The sequence below is a fragment of the Canis lupus genome, chromosome 22 (assembly GCF_048164855.1).
Source record: "Canis lupus baileyi chromosome 22, mCanLup2.hap1, whole genome shotgun sequence".
NCBI lineage: Eukaryota > Metazoa > Chordata > Mammalia > Carnivora > Canidae > Canis > Canis lupus.
This window is the reverse complement of record NC_132859.1, coordinates 7557694-7580795: the sequence shown is the minus strand read 5'-3', so window position 1 is coordinate 7580795 and position 23102 is coordinate 7557694. Positions and strand designations below refer to the sequence as shown.

At 38.5% G+C, this 23102-nt stretch overlaps 2 long non-coding RNA genes and 2 pseudogenes across 4 annotated transcripts in view; 2 read left to right on the top strand and 2 right to left on the bottom strand.

The window, feature by feature from the left end:
• LOC140613842 (uncharacterized) overlaps nt 1–23102 on the bottom strand; it is a 62176-nt gene that overhangs the window by 16236 nt on the left and 22838 nt on the right. Inside the window, exons 3-4 of one of the 2 annotated variants that reach the window (XR_012014730.1) lie at nt 18819–19076; nt 9006–9077 (exon numbers count right to left, since the gene is read on the bottom strand). This is a non-coding gene — a long non-coding RNA (uncharacterized lncRNA). The remainder of the gene's footprint in view (nt 1–9005; nt 9078–18818; nt 19077–23102) is intronic. The other variant, XR_012014731.1, reaches the window with a different exon arrangement.
• Nucleotides 1–23102, top strand: part of LOC140613843 (uncharacterized) — a 60773-nt gene that overhangs the window by 37360 nt on the left and 311 nt on the right. For both annotated transcript variants that reach the window (XR_012014732.1, XR_012014733.1), the window contains exon 5: nt 20595–20697. This is a non-coding gene — a long non-coding RNA (uncharacterized lncRNA). The remainder of the gene's footprint in view (nt 1–20594; nt 20698–23102) is intronic.
• Nucleotides 11411–11479, top strand: LOC140614540 (U4 spliceosomal RNA; annotated as a pseudogene).
• Nucleotides 11677–12506, bottom strand: LOC140613721 (protein SET-like; annotated as a pseudogene).

Genomic DNA, 23102 nt, shown 5'->3' with positions numbered 1-23102 from the left:
AGGTGATAATTTCCTTATTATCTTGGAATCAGGGGAATGTTCCCACTCCCATCACAACGCTGCTTCTAGGAAATATGTGCTTCTAGAACCACAAATTGAACTTTGAATGCCCTCAACCTTAGACACATTGTTAAACTTAGTGGTTAGTTTTAATTATAAGACTGGTGTTTTGTTTCAGCTCTTTTTTAGGTTAAATAGGTTTTTGCTGATTGGCTTTGGAAACCAACCACTGAACAAGTGACTTGTAAACAAACTTCTGGAATGTAAGCCATTTCTAAATTGTAGGCTTCAGGGACTTACCATTAACAAAAGCCTATAAACCACGACATACACACTGTATTTTATGTGTGGAAACCTATGTATAAATACTGACATTTTGTCATATGAAAAAAATTACCCGGTAAAGTCGATCAAAAAATGTGGGAAATTTGTAACATTCAACGAGTCATGATGTGTAATTACAACCAGTCATGTATATTTTCTGAGGCAGGTTCAATTTGAAATGTTTTGTTCTGTGATCACCCTGTATGACTCTCTAGTTCATCATTTTATAGCCAGAAACTGGTATAGTACCTAGCACACAGTAGGCACTCAAGCAATACTTGCAAAATGAATGATTGTATAATACTGTTTTGCAGACCATGTGCCCTACTTTTGGTTTTAAGATTATGGTCACTGACTATAATGAACATATACAAGCAATTTAACTTTTTTCTTTTTACTATTTTTAAATATACATTGGCAATTTTTAAATATACATTCTGTCAATTTATTGAATTTTCCAAATCTCACTTGCAAAATAAAAAGGCTCGGACCTCAATGAAAGATACAATATATACATTACTGTCTCTCCCATCAGTGAATCAATTCTTTACCAAATAATTACACAACATCTTCCAGAATATTGTGTTTATTTTCTTAGTAATGTGAAAGAATGCTTTTATATCAGTTTTGGCATGCAAATAGTTTTATTTTTAAGGAATCAGTATACTTGGAGCATCCTAACCTCCCACATAGTTCTTCTAAATTCTACAAATATGTTGCACACACTCCAATTTTTAGTCTAAGAACTCATTAACTTTCAGTGAGGCTATGGATCCCCTCCAGCAAGTAGATTAACAAGGTGAGTTTGATGAAGAAAAATTTTCATGTAAATTATCTCAATCCTTCAAAGAATCCAAAAGTATTAATTATAATTGAATAATGATCAGGAATGCCTTTTATTTTGGATTCCTGGACTGCACCATTGTTATAAATTGGTAGCAGCTTCTCCACTGCCTCTTTCCCCTTCCCCTTCTATCCCTTCACCCCACAAGAGAAGTTAATAGTCAACTGTTGGTATTGGGGGAACATGTTTGGGGGAAAAAAACAGGAAGATTTTTTTAAAATTCTTAATTCTAGGAATATTTATAGCTTTGGAGCAAGTTTTGGTATTGCACTATTCATTTCTCCATCAGAATACCAGTCATTAGAATAAAGACAAGTTCTGATACCATTTGTCCTTTTTTCCTCACCCCACCTCTCACCCACCCAAAAACCCTCCAGAAGAAATATTTTTTCCTGTTCTCTTTTTGCCACAAGGATTTTTCATCCCAAATCATACAAGAGCACACCAAGAAATCTCTTGATCCTGAATTGCAACATACACATGTGTCCACTTCCCATCCTGATTTTTAAGATAATCCCTTCCACCTTTATTCCTCATCTTTGACCAACAAGTGAGAAATACAGCCAACTCCCTTTACCACACAAAGTATGACTCATGTCTTTCATGGCTGGGAATTTACCCAGAACAGACATAGAATGTGATAAATCTTATAGATTATTATTTTTATAAGTACATGAGTGGTCTCCACATAAGCTAGGGAAGTTGCTGGAAGTCTGGAGAAGTTTTCAGAATACCTGAAGGCCAGAGTCCACTTAGTAGTTCTTTGAAGAAGAAAATTCCAGACATTTCAAAAGAGCAGATCATTCAGACAACTGGCGTTCCATTTGCAAACCAGCTTCTATCCTCCCTACCCACCCCTTCCAGAACATCCCTGTCAGAGGGTCGTTAGAATGTTGTTTGAAATAGTGGTGGTTTTTCAAAAAATACCAGGTTCTCCCACTTCAAAGAACAGCCAGCAGAGAGTTATTGCTCCTTCCTGAGGCGTTCTCCTGGACAGAAGTCTACAAGGGCCTTCCCATATTTCCCTATTCTGCCCAGGCAGAGAGGGGAAGATTTTTTTCCTTCCTAGTTCTCTGAACGAGCCTGAAGAGAATTCTTCATGATGAGCACTTTAAAGCTAGATTTCAGAAGATCTACTTGTCTCTCTGATGAGCCAAGAAGAAAACTTGCCTACAAAGGAAATCCAAGAGCCTGAAGAGGAAGAGGAAGACATTGGCTATGACATTGCATTAGACCCCTGACTGGTCAATAACTTTACCAGGTGCTTAATTCCCCCCGAAGCAGTCATCAGACCCTTGGCAATGGGTGGTCACTACCTCATAAGCAAAGTGTTTTATTTTTAGCAATTGTCTCCAGTGGCTTGCTCACATTGCCCCTCAAAGAGATGAGATTCCAATGTCCTCATTGTAGTGGATATTTGTTCTCTTTCACCTCATACCCAGACTTTCCTGACTTGTCTGCCCAGAGGCAAGGCCAGTGGTGCTTTCATGGGACCAATCCTGTGGTGTGTTATTTTAAAGATTCTTGATCAGTTTTTGCTTTTCTATTAGGTTTCTAAAGTTTTCCATTGGTATTTTGATTGAAATAAGTTAGTCCTATAAACTATTGGGAAAATTTGTTAGCTTTAAAATTTTGTTTCCCGTCCAAAAACATGCATTTCCATTTATTAAAGTATTAAATTCCTGAATAAATTTTTCTAATTTTCTTCATGTAAGTTCTGTACAACTTTTTAATTGTAAATAGTTTTTTCATTGTATTTTTTCTAGTTGATTACTGTTCTTACAGAGGAGTTATTTTTAATTATATATTTGTGTAACTAACCACCTCATTGAATGTAGTTAATTTTCAGTAATTTCTCAGTTCTGTTACAATTTGTGGTTCAAGATTATACCAACTACGAATAATTTTTTAAAAAATCATGGTTTTAGAGGAGGCAAAGTGTGAATTCTGGGGGAAGTGGCAGCAGTGAATTTAGTGTTTAAGAAAACAGAGCACAGGTAATGAAATAGCTCATTTTCTCTTTCCCCCCAGGGGCCTATGGCAGCCTCTCCATGACCGTGGTGCCTAGGTACTGGAGGAAGGAGCAGTTCCATCTAGTTCCATGGAGATGGCCATGAAATGTTGCTCACTTATTTCTAACAACTTGGGGTCTTTAATTACCAGGCCATTCTCATAGAATAGAACTCAGCAAGAGGCTGGGAACCAGAGCTCTAAATGCTAAATTCTTTCTGCCTAAGGCTTGCTAGGGTACCTGATAAATTCTTGACCCCGTTCATAAACCTTGTTTTCAGCAAAGTCAAATGGAACAGCCTTAACACTATTGAATATTTGACTATATTAACTACCTTGCCTTTGAAAGCAACTCTCCACTTAGGGCAGGAGCCTCCATTCTGCAACCCAGGAGAGGCAACAACAGTCTCTATAACCCAAGTTAGGAAACCAAGAGGAAATGGTCAGTGGACTCAGAACACCCTCTTTCTCATTCTTTTTAGCCTTTCTTGAATAACTGAGCATGAGCTACACCTCTTCTCAGAAACTATTCTGAGATGCAGAAGGCCCATTCTTTCCCCTCCCCCAAAAGCTACATGATCTCCACACTATTTCCTGTAAGAACCACTCAGCTTGCTCTTAAGAGCAAGGTAGAAATAGTCAACATCATTACTCACCAGAGAAATGCAAATTAAAACCATGATGAGGTACTATTTCACACCCACTAGGATGGCTGTAATAGAAAAGGCAAATAATAACAAGTATTGGTGGAGATGTGGAGAAATTGAAATTCTCATGTATAGTGGTCGGAATTTAAAAGGGTGCAGTCGCTGCGGAAAACAGTCTGGTAGCTCCTCAGAAGATTAAACACACAGCTGCAAATGACCCAGCAGTTCTTTTCTTAGGTACCCAAGAGAAATATGCCACAAGAAAAGCTTGTACATGAATGTTCATAGCAAAGTTATTTCATAATAGCCAAAAGGTGGGAAAAGCCCAACTGTCCATCAACTGATGAATGGATGAGTAAAATGTATATAGATAGATAGATAGATAAAGATATAGATATAGATATAGATATATATGGATATATATATATATATACACACAAGGGGAAATTATTCAATCATAAAAAAGGAATGAAGTACTGGTACATGTACAACACAGTTAAAACTTGAAAACATTAGCATATACTAAGTGGGAAAAAAGCCAACCACAAAAGACCATATAATGTGTAATCCCATTTATATGAGATGTCCAGAATAAGCAAGTCTATAGAAACAGAAAATAGATTAATGGTTATGAGGGGCTGAGGAGGAGGCGAATGACTGCTGACAGGTATAGGTTTTCCTTTTGTAGTGATGAAAATTTTCGGAATTAGATAGTAATGATTATGATTGCACAACTCTGTTAATATACTGAAAACTATTGAATTGTAACATTTTAATGTGTGGATTCGACAGTACAGAAATTGTAGCTCAATAAATCTATAAGAAAGAGAGAGAGAGAAGAACAAAAGAAAGAAAAAGGAAGGAAGGAAGAAAAAGAAAGAGGGAAGGAAGGAAAGAAAGAAGGAAGGAAGGGAGAAAAGAAAGAAAGAAGAAAGAAAGAAAGAAAGAAAGAAAGAAAGAAAGAAAGAAAGAAAGAAAGGAAAGAAAGAAAAAGAAAAAAAGAAAGAAAGAAAGAAAGAAAGAAAGAAAGAAAGAAAGGAAAGAAAGAAAAAGAAAAAAAGAAAGAGAAAGAAAGAAAGAAAGAAAGAAAGAAAGAAAGAAAGAAAGAAAGAAAGAAAGAAAGAGAAAGAACAAGCTAGGGAAGAAGAAAGGAAGGGAAGCAGCCTGGTTGGGGTAAAGACTGAGTTAGGTGTAATCTCGCCCTCTCCATATCTCTTTCCCCAATAGGCCCCTCCCAGGGTTCCTCTTCCTCTTTCTACTTCATCAAATTTGCCCCCAGAAAATGAAGCCTTTACAGCCAGTCATGACCTCCACCCTCCTTATAATTCATGAGCTGACCTCAGCCACATCCACTTGGCACAGCCTCAACACAGCTGCTCAGCCTCCTTGCTAGGGAAGGTATCTACCTACCAGAGCCCTGCCTTGAGCCCTTTGCTTGCAAGATCCTGTCCAGATGCCTCTGTGCTGGTGGTTTTGCTCCTGTACTAATCCATGGTTACACGGCCCCACCCCTCTGTGAGCATGCTGGGAGAAGCTAGCTGGCCTACGTGCACCCAACATCTCCAGCTGCGTCCTGCTCAGCCCAGGTAAATTCAGGGTGGCTCCTGCTTAAACTTCAAAAGAATTTCTCCTAAAAGCCAAGTGCTTGGTATACGTAATTCCACTTAATCTTCACAATAGCCCTCTAAAGAAATTATATTATCCCCATTTTTTTAAGAAGAAGAAACAGATTTAAAGCTTAACAGACTTAATCAAAGTCACATAGATTGGAGTCAAGATTCAAACACTGAACTGTCGAAGCCAGCACTCTTTCTGCTGCCCTGGATATGAGACAAATACAATATGCCAGGCAGTGTTCTAAACATATTAACAATATTATTTCATTGTCTCTCACAACCCCATGAGATAGGTACTAGCATCTCATATAATAGATGAGGTTCAGAGAGATTAACTCTTTTAGATAATATTTATCACTCACTGAGTGCTTGGGAGATTGGGAAGATTTTTGCTTTTTCATAAAGGTGAAAGATGCAAACAGTGCTGTCCTTTTTCTCCTTCTCTTGCCTTTAATTAACTATTTTGAGACTATAAAAAGAAAGGCAAAAAAAAAAATCACAAATATTTTCCCAAACATCATCAACCTACTAAGTAATAAACTACCTTTGGATCTTTTATTACATAAGAAAATTGAAATCCTACTTGTATAATCAATCCACTGTCACTAGATTTTCTGTTACTTGTACCTAAACATGTTCTTAACTCCTACAGGAAGGCCCTATTACTACCTTCTTACAGATAAAGGGGTACAGAAGGATGAAGTCTTTTTCCAAAGTCACATAAATAATAAATGACTGTGGCCAACTGATAATTGTCCCCCCTATTCCTCTTTTAAGAACTTAATTACCCAAGTTATAGCTGGGCACAAGGGTGCTCAGAAATGGTCACATTTCCCAGGCTTCCTTGTGGCTTTGTGGGCCAAATGACTTTATTTTGGTTAATGCAAAGTGAGTGGAAGGAAGGAATGTGATCAACTTCTTGGTCATGCCCTCCAGTTTCTCTTTCCTTCTTCCCACTGGTGGTAATGGTGAACCATCTTCAATTACATGGACCAGGGTAACACCTCAAGAGACAGCAGAGCAACAAGATAGAAGGAGCCTATGTTCTTGAATGACCTCATGGATTAAGATTGCTCTACATCCTGGGATCACCTACCAACTTGGGCTTTTAAATGAGAGAGAAATAAACTATCTCAGTTAAGTCATTATTATAAACAATATTGTGGCCAACCAATTTGCAAACATAGGTCTCATTCCAAATTGGGGTGATTTCCACTACAATTCAAGTATCAAATTCAGAGATTGTGAACTCAAATGCCTTTAGATGCTAGGTGGATGACAAATTAGTGATGAAGACTGGGCTGCAGAGCATATATGCGGTTACCAAGTCCTAGATCCCTTTTCTCCTGCTAGACTTCTTTCCTGGCTTTCTTATAATTATCTGGGACCATGTGACTGAGGTCTGGCCAGCATAATGTGAATAGCAGGAATGAATGCTGCATCCAGTCCTGGCCCCCAAAAAAGTTTCTCACTCAATAATATACTCTTTCTTTTCCCTCAACTGAAGTAGAAAAGATGCCCCAGGAAGTCTTAGGAGCCAAGCAATGCATATGGCAGAGCCACAGGATAGAAAAATCCCTGGGTAACCACTTAGAGAAGAGCTGCATAAATTACATTGACATGTAAATTTTGACACGAGTAAGAAACAAAGTTTTCCCAAGTAGATTCATTACATGCTCAGGTCTCAGGTCTATTGTTACCACAGCATAAGGCAGTTTATCCTCACTAATTCCCCTGTAGGAATGCAGGCCCAGTATTGCCAGATCTTTTGTGTTTGTTTGTTTGTTTGTTTGTTTGTTTGTTTTAAAGAAGACAGAATTGCTGAATGTTATGAAAAAAACATCTCATTTTCAGTGTTAGCCAATACTGTGAAGGTCAGACATGACCAAGATCCAGATCTATCCCAAGGACTACCAGTTTACCACCTCTGCCCCAGTGTTATAGTGTACCCTGATCCTGGACTTTAGCCAGCTTCTTCTACTGGTTCCCGGCTTCAGTGGCCCCTTAAAATCCAGTTAAGGTTCTAAGACTTTCCCCAATTTGTTATGCAGGCTTATTAAACTTGAAGCCAATGGTTTTTGGTGTATAATTGTGAAAGGCAGGAAATGACCTATTACCTAAAGCTGTTCTCTCATTTGATACAAGTAATCTTGACAAGCATTTGTCTGGAGCTCCAGTGTTTCTCTCTCATTCACATGTTCTTAAAGTTAAGACCTAATAATGCCTACATGTCCAACTACATTCTTCAAAATGAAACTATTTATAAACTTTTCTCTACTTAGCCACCTGCCCAAATTCTTTCCAACTCAAGGCTTATCTCAAAGATTATCTCCTCTATGGGGTCTTTTCCTTCCAACCAAAGGAGCATGGTTCCTTCCTAAATTGTGAACTCCTCAAGAGACCAGATCATTTTCCTTTTCACAGTATCAGTTTCTGGAATGACACTTAGCTCATAATAAGTGCTCAATACAAGAACTCAATATATGTGTTAGTGTTTTGTGACTATTGTTATATATTTTATAATTGTTTTGTTTTACTTGACGTGCACCTAAATCAATGGGTTCCTCATAATTGTGCTTCGCATCCTGTGGCAAGATGCTGTCAGGAAGTATTGAAACTAAGAACATTGCAATAATTGAATTCAAAAACGTCAAATATCTTAGCTATTTATAAGGGTAGACTCTGGAGCCAGACTGCCTGGGCTCCTATACCACACTTACTAGCCATAACTAGCCATACAACTTTGGGCAAATTAACTTGTCTGCTTCTTGGTTTCCTCAACTGTAAAATGGGAGTAATAATAATAGTACTATTGTATTGGTTTGCTAGGGTTGCTATTACAAAATGCCACAAATTGGGTTTCTTAAACAATGGAAATTTATCATCTGACAGTTCTAGAGGCTAAAATCTAAAATCAAGGTGTCCGCAGCATTTGTTTTTCCTGAAGGATATGAAGAAGAGATCTGTTCTAAGCATCTCTCCTTGGCTTGTAGATGACTGTCTTTTCCCTGTGTCTCTTCACATGGTCTTCTCTCAATGCGTGTCTGTCTTTGTGTCCAAATCTCCCCTTTTTATAAGCTCATCAGTCATTTGGGATTAGGGCTCACCCTAATGACTTCGGTTTAACTTGATTACATTTATAAAGACTCTATCTCCAAATAAGGTCACCTTCAAGATATTGGGAGTTAGGACTCCAGCATACCTTTTTTGGGAAGAGAACACAATTCAACCCATAACTATATTGCCTACTCAGATTTTTATGAGGATAAAATGAATTAGTACATGTAAAACATTTAAGAACAGTGCCTGTTATACTGCAAGTTTTTAAAAACACTAGATGATATTGTTATACTTCTTAAAGTCTTATACCAAGGTGACCCTTAAAAATAAGTCACAGGAAATTACACTGTTCAGTATCGTTGTTTTGGGGCAGTGGTTGAAGAGAAGTGGTGATGGTTTCAGTCCTCGTTCTCAGGATATAGCAAAATGAAGCAAGTGTGAGTTTCTGACATTAATAATACAATAGAAGGTATGGCAAAAAAAATAGCAAGTTATTGCACTCACCATAAGCTTGAAAATGACTCAGTTTGAGGGGTATGCCATACATTGAGAGGTGCGCCACCATTAGAATTCATCCTGCAATTTATTATTAGGTATTGTTAATACATTTTTAGCAACAACCACCAAATTAAAAGTACCATAAAAGATTATAGCTTGACTTCTGCAATTCTGGAATTTGACTTCTTTTAAACAAGGGATTGGTTTCAAAGTCTTCTTAGATATCCTAGAGTTAGGATTTTTAACTCAGTCTAGAGGCAAGTTGATGGTTGTGTGACTCAACCACTGAAATATAGTCCAATAAACCATTCAAGTCACAAAATTTATAAACATAAGTATTTCCTAATAATGCCCAGGGATGCAAATCCCTGATTTATAAGGATCCCTACAACAACAAAAAAAGTCTCTCTGGTGAGATAATATTTACCATTCTTTTTAACAAAAGGGGAAAGAAAAAGCCAGTTCTCAATGTTTTGTTCTCATTCTTTTGAGAATCTATCAACATTTTATTTTTAGTTTGTCTCCTAAATCATTCATGAGTGCAGTTCTGTGGTGATACGGTTTATACATTCCTTTCAGTCCTGACGGCATTTTAAATTCTGGCCTCTGAGTAAAAATTTCAGCGCAGGTCCCGTTGCATTTGTTGATTTTACAAATGAATAGATCTTCAGTAGGGAGATGTCGGTGTCCTGTCAAAAGCCCTCTTCAAAGCAGAGGCTGCTTGGGTGGTATGGGTGATCTGAATATCGCCTGTTTAAATGGGCGGTCAGTGATGCGCATACCATCCAACCACATGTGTGGCTTATTTCTGAATTATTATACCAGGTCAGGAAACCTACCTCATAAGTATGTACCACCGTAACCCTCGAAGTTCAGATATACTATTTCAATTATATTCAATCTGCAAATCCAGACTTTTCTCCAAAGTCATGCTTCCATCATTTGTGAGCTTTGAGAAGGGCAAGAGGGTATAGCTGAGGCCTCTTTTCTCTGCTCCCATCTGCTTCCCTACATCCTCCCAACATTCTCTTCCCTTCTCCCTGCCCCTCTCTTCTTCATCACCTGTTTGGTTCAGGTATGTTGAGCCTGAAGATTGCAGGATTTCATCTTTCTGTTTTAGGTATAGCCATCAGCCTTGTGGTTAAAATTGGTTTTTTATCTTATTTTGTTTTGTTTGGGTTTTTTTCCTGCTAATTTTCATAGGGTAAATGAAGATTCAGAAGAAAGCTTTATATATACTTTAAAAATAAATTATTTTCTTACTATGAAAGTAATCATGGTCATTGTAAAAAAATTTAGAAATACAGATGTATTTTTAAATTTTTAAAATTTTTGTGTGTATACATATTTAGTTTTAACAAAACCACTTGTAAACTTTTTTTTTTTTAAGATTTCATTTAGTTATTCATGAGAGACACAGAGAGAGGCAGAGACATAGGCAGAGGGAGAAACAGGCTCCCTACGGGGAACCCAATGTGGGAATCGATTCCAGGAACCCAGAATCACAACCTTAGCCAAAGGCAGACTCTCAACCACTGAGCCACCCAGGTGCCCCAACCTGTACACTTTCAATGTTTAAACCTGAGCATCAAGGACGCCTGGGTGGCTCAGCAGTTGAGCACCTGCCTTTTGCCCAGAGTGTGATCCTGGGGTCCTGTGATCGAGTCCTACATTGGGCTCCCTGCATGGAGCCTGCTTCTCTCTCTGCCTGTCTCTCTGCCTCTCTCGCTTTCTCTCTGTCTCTCATAATACATAAAATCTTAAAAAAAAAAAAGAAAAAAAATAAAACTGAGCATATTTCTTTTCCAGTGAAATAAAAAAGAAAATTTAAAAATAAACAGAACAAAATTACAGTAGAGAATGTCAATTTCAAATAAATTTCTATAGGTTTTCCTGATTCTTCCAGCCCTTGTCAGGACTAAAGTCATCATTAGGAGAGAATTTTATTTTAAAAGTGTCATCTTAAATTGCAAGGATCTCCACTAAACATCACAATTAAATGTGCCAAAGGAGAAACCGTGTTGTCAAAATGCCCAGTTAACCCACACAAACATCTCAAACCTAACTTCTGAACTTTGCTGAACTTCTGTAACTCCATTTCTTTAGGTTTTTTTTTTTTTTTTTTTTTTTTTTAACAAGAGAAAGTAGCCAGATACATATTGGTCAATGGTAAATGCTAACCATCCATATTCACATAGAGACACAGCGTAATCTCTGAGCCCAATATACAGAGAGAGGAGGGAAAAGGCTACAAGTCTGTGCACTACTACACAGGGGCCTAGCACCCTCCAGCTTCCAGCAGAGCTAAGGGAGCAGATTTTTTTTTTTTTCTCACAGAACACAGTGGTGTAGATCCCATAAAATTTTTGTTGACACAGGAAGGGATAAAGATGAATTTGGAACAGAAATGGAGCTTTGCACAGTGGCAGTATCATAGCCAAGGAGGTTTATCCGAGGCGTGATTATTGCTAATTGGAACAGAAATGGGCAGAAATTCTTTTCCACTTTATTTTGCTCAGGGTAATTCCTCCTCCCCAAATATGTTGAGAACCATAGTATAAAGGAAAAGAAAAGAACCTTCAAAAAAATGGCAAATGAACACAAGGGGGAATAAAAGACTGCAACTTGCTCCCAGAGAAAATTAAAAAAAGAAAGGTCAGAACCCATCAGTGTTCCATTAGTCAGCTTCTCTTTCATCCTCTCCTTCCTCCCTCTCCTCATCATCTTCATCTCCTTAATCAATATCTTCCAATCCTTCTTCATCATCATCATCTTCTTCTTCATCATCATCTTCTTCTTCTCCTTCCCCTTCATCATCCATATTGGGACCTAAGTAGTATTATAATGGACTTGGCCAAATATCATCTTTGATGACCTCTCCTAACTCACCTGCACCTGCATCAGAGTGGTCAGTAAACCAGGGGAAGAAGCTCTTTGGTTCCTCAAGCTGTATCTTCCTGCTGGCTTTATCCTGTGTTTGATTTGAACATTTCATCAAGTCTTTTTCAGAATTCCATTAGATTTCAGTGGACTTTGGAGATGGATCACCACTCTCAATGAGAGGAAATTCTTTGGACAGATCTTTATTTTAAAGTAAAGATTTTCATCAAAATAAAAACCTGGTCTGTAACCTGATTCAATATCTTCAAATTCTATCACTGCAACTCTTGTCAAATAATGCAGCATGTCTTCATCCTCCACCACAAGCAGCAGACACTTGTGGATAGTTGACAAATGCTCTTACCCCAAATTTGGGATTTTGGCAATCAATTCTGACGTCTTCTGAAAAAATGGTTGGTGGCATGTATTATATTTCTGTTCTACGTTCAAAATCTCTTCACTGGCTTGTTAAGCCGATCTATTTCATTTTGTACTTTATCTTTATATTTAATTGCTTAATTGCTTCTTGCTTTCTCCCTTTGGAAAGTGCTGAGAGGTCATTGCCTCCAGCTTGGGGTCAGGAGGCAGTCTCAGTTTCTTCTTTTGAGCAGGAGAAAAGAGTGGCATTTCAGTGGGAAGTCAATGAAACAAGGGCAGACACATGTCTGGAAGAGGCTTTGATTACTACAGACATGTATTTTTTATTTTTTTAAGTTTTATTTATTTAAGTCACCTCTACACCTACCATGGGGCTTGAATTCATGACCCTGAGATCAAGAGTTGCATGCTATTGTGACTGAGCCAAAAAGGCACCCCATATATATATATTTTTAACAAGGAAAGATAATACCCCAGAAGCTGAAACCCAGAATTAAGCATGGCTAACATTTTGATGCATAGTTTATCAACTTACATATGTTTTTTAAATCTCTGAATTACCATGTAGTCAGATCACCCAACTATTCTATCTAAAAGAAAGGCAGATGCTGAGAGGTCCAACTACCAGGTTAATGACCTCCTCCATTACCCTTCATGTCCAGGAACACTCTAAGGGACCATATCAATCAGTTTCCAAACTCTTGCAAGAGTTTCTTTCCTGGTTGCTAAGTCTCCCCATTTGTCTCCAGTCAAACATTATTCCAGTATTGACCACTTGGCCTCAGATTATCAACTGACAGGCCAAATATAAATATACAGTAAAAAGGAAAGGACCTCCCAAATTTTTGAAAGGAGAAAAGTAACTTTTACTATGGCTAACTCAGTGCAGCAGCTGGTCTAGTACAGTGAGAAAGTACATACACTGAACATGTGGACTCCATATTTTGAAAACTCAGCTCATGCTGAAGAAATTTACATCTACCAGGAGAAAAAATAACATCTTTTGGTAGATTTTACAAATGACATTTTCAAGTAAAACTGTAAGTCCATGGCCATGTCCAGACTCAATGACCATGTAAAATATACACAAACTTGCACATTTTAAGAACATTTACTAGAAAATTATATCTTAACTATAAGTAGTATCCTCAGAGAGAATTTTAAAAATAATTAAGGTTATAATTTAAGAGCTAAATATGATTTATAAAAAGGCATGGTTCAAAAATTTAAAAAGTTCTTAGAACTTAAAAATATGATAATTTAAGCAGAAATCTGATAAACAGATGGAAGGATAAAGTCAAAGAATTTGCTAAGAAAAAAAATTCAGGTAGATTGAAAATATAAAAGAAAGGCTAAATTGTAAGCTGTAAATCCAAGAGGCTAATGTTCAATGACTAGAATCTCCAGAGGGAACAGACAAAATGATAGGAAAATAAAAACAAAAAATAAAGAGAATTTTTTGGCTGAAAGACATGAGTCTCTAGACTGAAGAGAGAGAGAGAGAAGAAACAAATGCTGTAATGCCGGACACAATGAATTAAAAATGAACCACAGTCACAGAATGGTGAAATTTCAGAATGTCAAATATTTTTTAAGACTTTTATTTAAATTCCAGTTAGTTAACATATAATGTAATATTAGCTTCAGATGTAAAATCTAGTGACTCAACACTTCTATACAACGCCTAGTGCTCATCACAAGTGCACTCTAATCCTCATCACCTATTTCACCCATCCCCTCATCCAACTCCCCTCTAGTAACCATCAATTTGTTCTGTATAGTTAAGAGTCTATTTCTTGGTTTGCCCCTCTCTCACCCCCTCTTTTTTCCTCCTCTACCCATTGGTTTTATTTCTTAAATTCCACATGAGTGAAATTATATAGTATTTGTCTTTCTCTGACTTATTTTGCTTAGCATAATATGGTCTAGCTTTACCCACATTGTTGCAAATGGCAAGATTTCATTCTTTTTATGGCTGAGTAATATTTCAGTGTGTGTGTGTGTGTGTGTGTGTGTGTGTGTGTGTGTATACCACCTCTTCATTATCCATCAATAGATGGACACTTGGGCTGTTTCCATATTTTAGCTATTGTAGATAATGCTGCCATAATATACACTGAGGTTCATGTATCCCTTTGAATGAGTATTTTTGTATCTTTTGGGTGATATTTAGTAGTGCAATTGCTGGATTGTAGGGTAGCTCTATTTTTAACTTTTTGAGGAACCTCCATGCTGCTTTCTAGAGTGACTGCACCAGTTTGCATCCCCACCAAGAAATTCCATGCTCAAGAATTGGAAGAACAAGTATTGTTAAAATGTCTATATTAACCAAAGCTATCTACACATTTAGTGAAATACTTAAAAGAATAACAAAGATTTTTTAAAATCCAAAAATTTTCAGAGGAAAAAAACCAAATTGTCTTCTTTTTAAAAAAATCAAATTGGCATCAAACTTCTCTTTAGCAACACCAAATGCTATAATACAGTGGAGATGTGCCTTCAAAGTTCTGAGAGAAAATGATTTTAAGTGAAAAATTCAATATTAAATCAAATTATTAATTAAATTTGAGAGTAGAATAAAGACATTCTAAGTCATGGGAGGACTCGTAAGTTTACCTACCATATCCCCTTTCTATAGAAATGATTCGAGAATGTATTCAAGCAGGGATGCCTGGGTGGCTCAGGGTGTGGTCCTGAAGTTCCGGGATCGAGTCCCACATCTGGTTCCCCGTGAAGAGATTGTTTCTCCCTCTGTCTCTGCCTCTCTCTGTGTCTCTCATGAGTGATTAAATAAAATCTTTAAAAAAGAGAGAGAGAGAGAGAGAGAGAGAGAGAAAGAGAGAGAGAGGGAGAATGTATTCAAGCAAAATAAGAGAAAAAAATACTTTAAAAAAATGGAATTCAAGAAACAAGCCAATCAGGAGAAAATGGAAGTAAGACCTAGGGTAGCAACTTTTCACCAAATGTAGAGCACAGAGGTCCAGTTTGGAGCTGGTGGAGCAAGAGCTCCAGAAAGTAGGTGTCTAGAAAGGAAATGTATATGACCAGAAAGAATTCCGAGATTTGATACTATCTTGAAGAAGTTGGAAAATGAAGTTGTAAAAAAATGCAGCAATGCAGGAAATGAGTGAGGAAAAAGAGACAAATAGAAATTCCAAGAAACACACAAGACGATGTATAAAAGATGTGTAATTGTAGTGTACTATGCGGCTGACCTGTGAACAATCTTTACGTAGAAAAAATGTTGTAAATGCTGTTGACCAATTTGCAGCTTTTGGAATCAACCCACAGGCCAGACAAAAGGAAGACTCAGGTCTGGTGGCAAAACAAGATTCATGTTTTCTTTCTTGATACCATAAATTGAAAGGAAGCATTCGACTGTGCTTAGAAGGAAATGAGATGAAAGAAAAGATAAGGGCGTTCATGGGTTCACCTCACAAGGTGAAGAGTCAAGGGGTACTGTCAATGGTTGCGGGAATTATAAAGATATATTTACACATATAATATACCTAACACATAACAGGTATGTGAAATATATAACAAACAATACATAACAAAATATATAAATAGTAAACAATATGTCACAAATATATTCTCCTAGAGATATGGTAACTGCTAAAAGGGAATAGACAGGGAGAGGGTCAGGCTGTGATCCGGCCTGCTGCCTGTGAAGGGAGAGGGGGAAGGAAACCTTGGGTAGGAAGGGCCCCAGAACCCCACCCAGTTCTGAGAAAGCAAAGCCGGGCTGGTGGGGAGGGTGTGTGCAGAGGTTGTCCCAGAGGGAGATCCTTCATTAGGCAGGGTGGGCCAGCGTGGGTACCCTGGCACCTCAGCAGTGTCCGGTCAATGGCTGGTAGCAGCCTAGAAGGGTGGGCTCAGGTGAGTGCCATAGGCTCCAAAGATGTGGCAGCTGGGCTTGCCATTCCTCAGGCACCCGCAGCAGCTTCTCTTAAAGGCACATCTGTATGCATCTCCATGGCTGCCATGGTAGGCATTGATTTGATGTTTACATCGTTCAAAAGTTTATTAAAGGACAAATAATCTTATAATCAGCAGGTAACATGAATAAACATTCAGGGTGACCCAGTCTCTTTTTTTTTCCTGTTTTTTCTTTTACTTTTTCAACAATTCTCTACATTACTCAGTGCTCATCATGGTAAGTGCTCTCTGACTTCCCTTCACCTATTCCCCTCACATCCCCCATCCCCAGCCCTCTGACAACCACCAGTTTGTTCTCTGTATTTAAGAGTCTGGTTTTTTGGTTTGTCACTTTTTTTCTCTGTTGGGTTTTTCTTTGCACAGTCTTTTATAAAGTCCATCAGCCACCTGGTTGGTACTATTCATTTTGCATTCCTTTTTTTTTGTTCAAAGGTGTTGCATGGAGTCGGATAAATTTATTTGTTTTTCTTTTTTTAAGATTTTATTTATTTATTTATTTATTTATTTATTTATTTATTTATTTATGAGAGAGAGCATGAGCAGGGAAGAGGGCAGAGGGAGAGGGAGAAGCAGGCTCCCTGCTTAGCAGGGAGCCCAATTTGGAGCTGGATCCCAGGACCTTGGGATCTGACCTGAGCCGAAGTTAGACGCTTAACTGCCTGAGCTACCTAGGCACTCTTTTTTTTTTTTTTTTTCTTCTTAATTGAAAAGGGTCAGAGTGAAAAACTGATGAGGCAGCCATTGTTTCCAAAAAATATCCATTTGGTCAAGGAATCAGAGTCAACGAAGAAATAGAATAGAAGAATGGAGTCAGCAAAGAGGAGCATCTCTTGAGGATCTATGGATTCTGATGAAACAGTCTCAGGAATTACATACAACCACATAGAATAGATTGAGCCTTCTAACTCTGTGACTCCCGCAGCTCCAAAATTCCCAATGACTTCACACTTAAGATTAACAAATAATAAAAAAATTCTGTTTACAGTACAAAGCAATTGAAAAAGTTTACATGTACATTTTTTGCAGTTCAGAGGCCAAGACATATATCCAACATCTTAGGTCCTGAATCATACAATTTTGGGGTCCTGGCCAAAAAAATAAAGATACAAAATTTATAAGAATAAAATGGTCATGACCATGTGATGCCAACCTGCATAAAGGAAGGTATGAGCATGTTGCAGGGCAGGAGCAGAGTGGGAAGAGATGGCAATCTTAAGCAATTGTAATTAAAGTTGCTTACTTTTGCAAATTTTGTATAAATACATGACCATATGAACACATTGCTAGCACCCCTCCCAGGGTCTTGGAAAGGGCCCTGCTGTTTATGCTTCATCAGCATCTTAGTAAATTCACATCTCTACACAGCCCTATTTGAAGAGGAACAGAGAATAAAGGAGTGTAGATTTTCTTAAGAAGTTTGTGGATATAAATATGAGTTGTTGGGCAGGGAGGGGCCCTTCACACACATGTTAGTACTGAAAATAAAAAGAATGTGTGCAGAGATGACTGGTCGTTGGTATAAATCATCTTCCATGTGTCTGGCACCCCCAGGCACTGATCACTCCCTGCCAGGCTCTGGCTCCAAACCCATGACACTCTCACGGGTCTTCTGCACACTCAGGGAACGGTCGCATCTGATTTCCCTGGGAACCTGTCACTCGGAGCAGGGAGCTGAATGACAAGAATGAGCAAGGCACATTATTGGGTTTTGTTATTAAAGAAAATGAATTTGGCTTGTTGAAAGCATGGCATATAGTGTATGGCCACAACTTCTTTTTAAAGAAAACAAAACAAAAAATCGAGAGAAGAACATGCAAATCTTAACAATAGTTCTCTTTGGGTGTTAAAACCGTGGGTAATTTATTTTAACTTACCCACTACATTTTCTTTAACAAGCATGTATTGTCTTTAAAATGAAAAATAAACTTTAAAAAGCATTCAGAGGGGTGCCTGGGTGGCTCAGTTGGTTAAGCATCCGACTCTTGATTTCAGCTCTGGTCATGATCTCGGGGTCGTGGGATAGAGCCCCCCATCCAGCTCCACACTGGGCATGGATGGAGCCTGTTTAAGATTCTCTCTCTCCTTATCCTTCTACCCTTCCTCCCACGCCTCCTCCCACTCCCACTGCTCACAGGTGCATGCTCTCCCTTCCTCTCTCTAAAAATAGATAAATAGGGGCGCCTGGGTGGCTCAGCGGTTTGGTGCCTGCCTTTGGCCCAGAGCATGATCCTGGAGTCCCAGGATGGAGTCCCACATCGGGCTCCCTGCATGGAGCCTGCTTCCCCCTCTGCCTGTGTCTCTGCCTCTCTCTCTGTGTCTCTCATGAATAAATAAAATCTTAAAAAAAATAGATAAATAAGTAGTGTTTAGAAAAAATGCATTAACTACATGTATATATGCATATATGATATATGTATAAATTAATGCATGAGCTATGCAGGCAACCAAGGAGACTTAAAGCTTCCCAAGACTCCCAGTAAGAGTATTTCACATGGTAGACATTATGAGTGTGATATGAGAATCAGAAAATCAATGAATCTCAGGTTTGGAAGGACCCTTGTATTCATTATCTACTGCTGTATAACAAATTACTCCAAAACTTAGCAGCCTAACCCAACAAACCTTTATTATCTCACACAGTTCCCGTGGCTTAGGAATCTGGTCATGACTTAGCTGACTGGTTCTGGCTCAGAGTGTCTGTCGAGGTTGCAGTCAAGCTGTCTGGCAGAGGCTGCAGTCATCTGAAGGCTTCTGTGGCACTGGAGGATCTGCCTCAAGATGGCTCGTTCATATGGCTGTTGGCAGGGAGCCTCACTACCTTACCACACGATGATTCACAGGGCTGCCTGACTGTCCTCACAACACAACAGCTGGTGTCTCCTGGAGGGAATGATCAAAGACACAAAGAGAGAGATTGAGAGGCAGAAGCCAGACTGTCTTCTATGATTTAGCCCAGGAAAGGACATACCATCACTTTTGTCATATTCTTTGGTCACACGGGCCAATCCTGATGTGGTGGACTGTAGGAGGCAGCTACCCAGGGCACGAGGCAGGGATCATGAGGGGCCCTCAATGACCTATCCCCATGGCATCGTTGGGAAACTAAAATTTTGCCATACATTGAGGTATACTGAGATTGTTAGTCAAAATAACCTAAGCCTTTGAAGGAAATAGGTATTTGAACCCTATTTTGTATTGTGATGATCAGGAACAGCTTCTCTGAAAACTTACTATGTTACTGGTCATGAGTATAAGTGACTTTTTAAAATGTCAATTGGCTTCACTTCTTGGAACATTACAGAAATTTTTTCCCCACTCTCTTCAGAGAAGATCAAGTAGAGTTTGGGGAGGGGGCAGGGTTTGTTTACAAATCTTAGCATTTTGATTGCATGGTTGTCAATATTTCTATAGGCAAAACAAAACAAACACTCTTTAGTGACTGTTTTCAGACTGGCTAGATGTCTAACTGATTAAAAAAAATACACCTCCCCCCTCAATTCTGTAATACTCTCCACAGATTCCGACATATGCAAAAGGCAGCTCATGAAACCAATGCGGAAGCTATATTGTTAAAAAAAACAACAAGCAGAATGGAAGGTCTGTCTGACTTGGGATTTTCTTTTCAAATGAACTAATTTATTTAGATGAAAAAACCTTGTAAATATCATCAAAATTAAACTCACTTTAATACATTTAATGAATTGCCTTTGATAATAAGATTAAAATTACGTGAAATGAGAAATGTCTTGAAATTTGAGACATAGAACTATAGAAACATGGGGCAGTGCATCACTTCCTCAGAGCTACTCCTCATCAGAAAGGGGATGGGAGTTGGTCAGTATTTGCCATTACCCGTGGACTCTTCAAGACCAGGAATTCTCTTGCATTCATTTCAAATCCCAAATGCCCAGTAGAATGCTAGGTACAGAGAGAAGGTCATGAAATATTTGCTGCATGAAGAAGGAAGGGAAAAAGCAATAAATGTGTGAGGGAAATGAAACAACTACAAAGGCCATTCTCATCCTATTTCCCAGTTTTTCCTTTGTCCTGTAAGTGCCCAACTTCCCCTGACTTCAAAGAGAGTCCCCAGGAAGAGAGCTGAACTCAGCCTTGGCATCAGTAGATCACCAACGGCTCCTGACTTGTCATTTTACCACATCCAATTAATCCCCTCTTCTGATATTTTAAATTCTAGCCCTTAATACTAAAGGAAAATGAATCTGCCCCAGTTCTTGTTTGTGGCATCTGTTTTCAACACCATCCCATAGATTTCTCTGCATTTACTCTCTCCCCGGGTGTAAGAATGGAACACGGATTCTGGAGAGGATGGATTCTATCTCCTGCCTTTCTGTCCAGCTGGAAAGCTACTTACTAGTTCTTTGTCTTCTTTTATAACAGATTTTCTCCCAGGAACCTGCGCTGTTGCTGTTAAACTTCCCAGCAAGTTCAAAGGCACTCTCATCCCCACCAGATCTGCCGGTTAACTTACAGCTGCTACACGGTATACTGCCTTTGATAATTTAGGCCTTCCCAGAGTCAGGTTGTTCTCTAGCTCAGGATAAAATAAGGTTTTATCAAGCTGTCAAATCCCTGGATTTTGGCATAGCTTCCAAAAGGGTGTTGGAATATTCCCAAAGGATGAATCCTCTGGAACTAAGGAATCACTGAGGGGAGAGGAATGCAGGCAGGTCTGACAGGATCTGCAGCTTTCTCCTGATTTATTGCACCCTGCTTGATAGGGACTAAAGGCTCCTTCTGGTGAGTTCCATAAAGATGAGACACTCTCTGTGGATCGAGGATTTCACCACATGCGGTTGGGTCATGCTTATCAAAACTCAGGTGTGCTCATCACTGAATCAGTAACCTCATTATCCACTTGGTTTCAAACTGTTTATCCCAGCACGTACATACTGTACCCCTCCAATATTTTTTTTCTTTTAGGGCTGAGATTCTATCAGCTGCCATTACAGCTTTTGATAAGCTATTCAAAGTTTAAAGTACTTTAAAAAAAAAAAAAATCCCAGGGGACTACATCTCCAAGTACAGGGTGGTCCAGGATAAATCAGATCTACAAAAAAGATAAGGGCTACGCTGGTCTTTTTGTTGTTGTTGGAAAAGTAATTGTCCCAAATTACAAAAAATACAAAAAATAAAAAAAAGGAAAAGAAAGAAGAATACAAGAAATAATTCCAGGATAGTCTTTGGTGTGTTTCCTTTTAGTCTTATTTATTTATTTTTTTTTAGTCTTCTTTAAAAAACATAAAATTTTGATTTTTTTTTTCTGCTTGATCTATTACCACAAGATCTTATTTTTTAAGATTTTATTTGCTTGAGAGAAAGAGAATGCATGAGTGGAGAGGAAAGGCTGAGAGAAAAGGAGAAGCAGACTCTCCTGCAGAACAGGGAGCCCAATGCAGGGCTCGATCCCAGGACCGCTGGGATCACAACCTGAGCTGAAGGCAGATGCTTAACCTACTGAGCCACCCAGGTGCCCCTGTGATCACAAGATTTTACACCATTTTGTTACAGAGTTTACTTCATAACTATGGCTTTTAGAGGTAGCTTTGACAGGGCCAGGTTTTAGCGAACAAAATTAGGCTGGGAATTTAAAAAAAAAAAAAAAGGAAAATTGAGGCCATCACATATTTTTCATTATATTATTTTCCATTACCATAGTTCATTGAATTATTTCTTATATGTATTTCAGAGTATTGCTGTTCTAAGCAGTACTCAATTATACATCAGATATGTTTAAGGGAAATCCTGAACTTGTTTTAAAGTTTATTTGCTCCACCAGGCAGCAATGATACTTTTCTTTTTTCCTTAAAAATTAAAGAACCCAGTCACATCAAAGAAAATGAACTTCCAGAATTGAGTTTCATGGGAACTCAGTTAGTCTGAATGTGTTTCCCAAGGTATAATCATGCTTTGCCAGTCCCAATACAGGGTGGGAAGATCTTAGGAGAATCTAATGAATGGACACAATGCAGAGAGCCTATCCCAGGTCCTCACCCTTCAAAATTCAAATGCAGCATTCCACTTGGTCCTTTTTAAAGTTTAATAAGAAGAATAAGGTAATATGTTGGAAGATATTGGAAACTGAGCAAAGATGAAAGGAGCAGTGTCTTATGTTTGTGTTTCTTTCACATTTGATATCTTCCCATATTAGAGAGAGAAAGAAAATATGCAAGAATACGAAGGGCAATGTTTTTAATAAAACCTTGGCTGCTTTTCTGTAAGAATTAATGCAAACAATTTTATCTCTTTGGGGGTCATTTTCAAAGCAAGAGGAAGAAGTAAATTGTCAGGCTCCCATAAGGTACTTGGAAAATACATTCTTTTTGTGCTTTAGCTCAGCTAGGGGAAAAAAAACCCAACCGAGCAAGAAGGCAAGATTTCACTCAGATTTGCTTCATGTTGAAGGAAGGAAGGAAGGAATGGAAGGAGGGAGGGGGGCAGGGGGAGAAAAACCCTCTCCAACTCCATGCCCTGTATCCTAGCATTTGCAGTACACTTGTAAAAGAGACTTTAAGATTTGTGCTTTAACTATACAAATTTGAATGATGGTCTTGTTTTGTTTTTTAATGAGAGGCAAAAATTATTATATTTCTATTTTCCTGACATGAAATGAGAACCTAAGTGAGCACAGAGACCCTGCTGTCAAGCTGGCTCCCACCTGAGCTCCCAGGGAAAGAAATCCTTTGCAAAGGACTGTATTTTATGGTCCTATCCTCAACAGTTCAGCTGTGATTCATTCAAAGATGCATTTCTGCCTCCCGTGTTCAAATAACCAGCAAAATGTCTTGCCCCTCAGAGGAGCACCTTTGGAAAAACAAGAGAACGAATGTACTCAAGCCACGTTCTATCCTAGAACAGCTACGAGGCGAGCTGCCACAGAAACAGAAA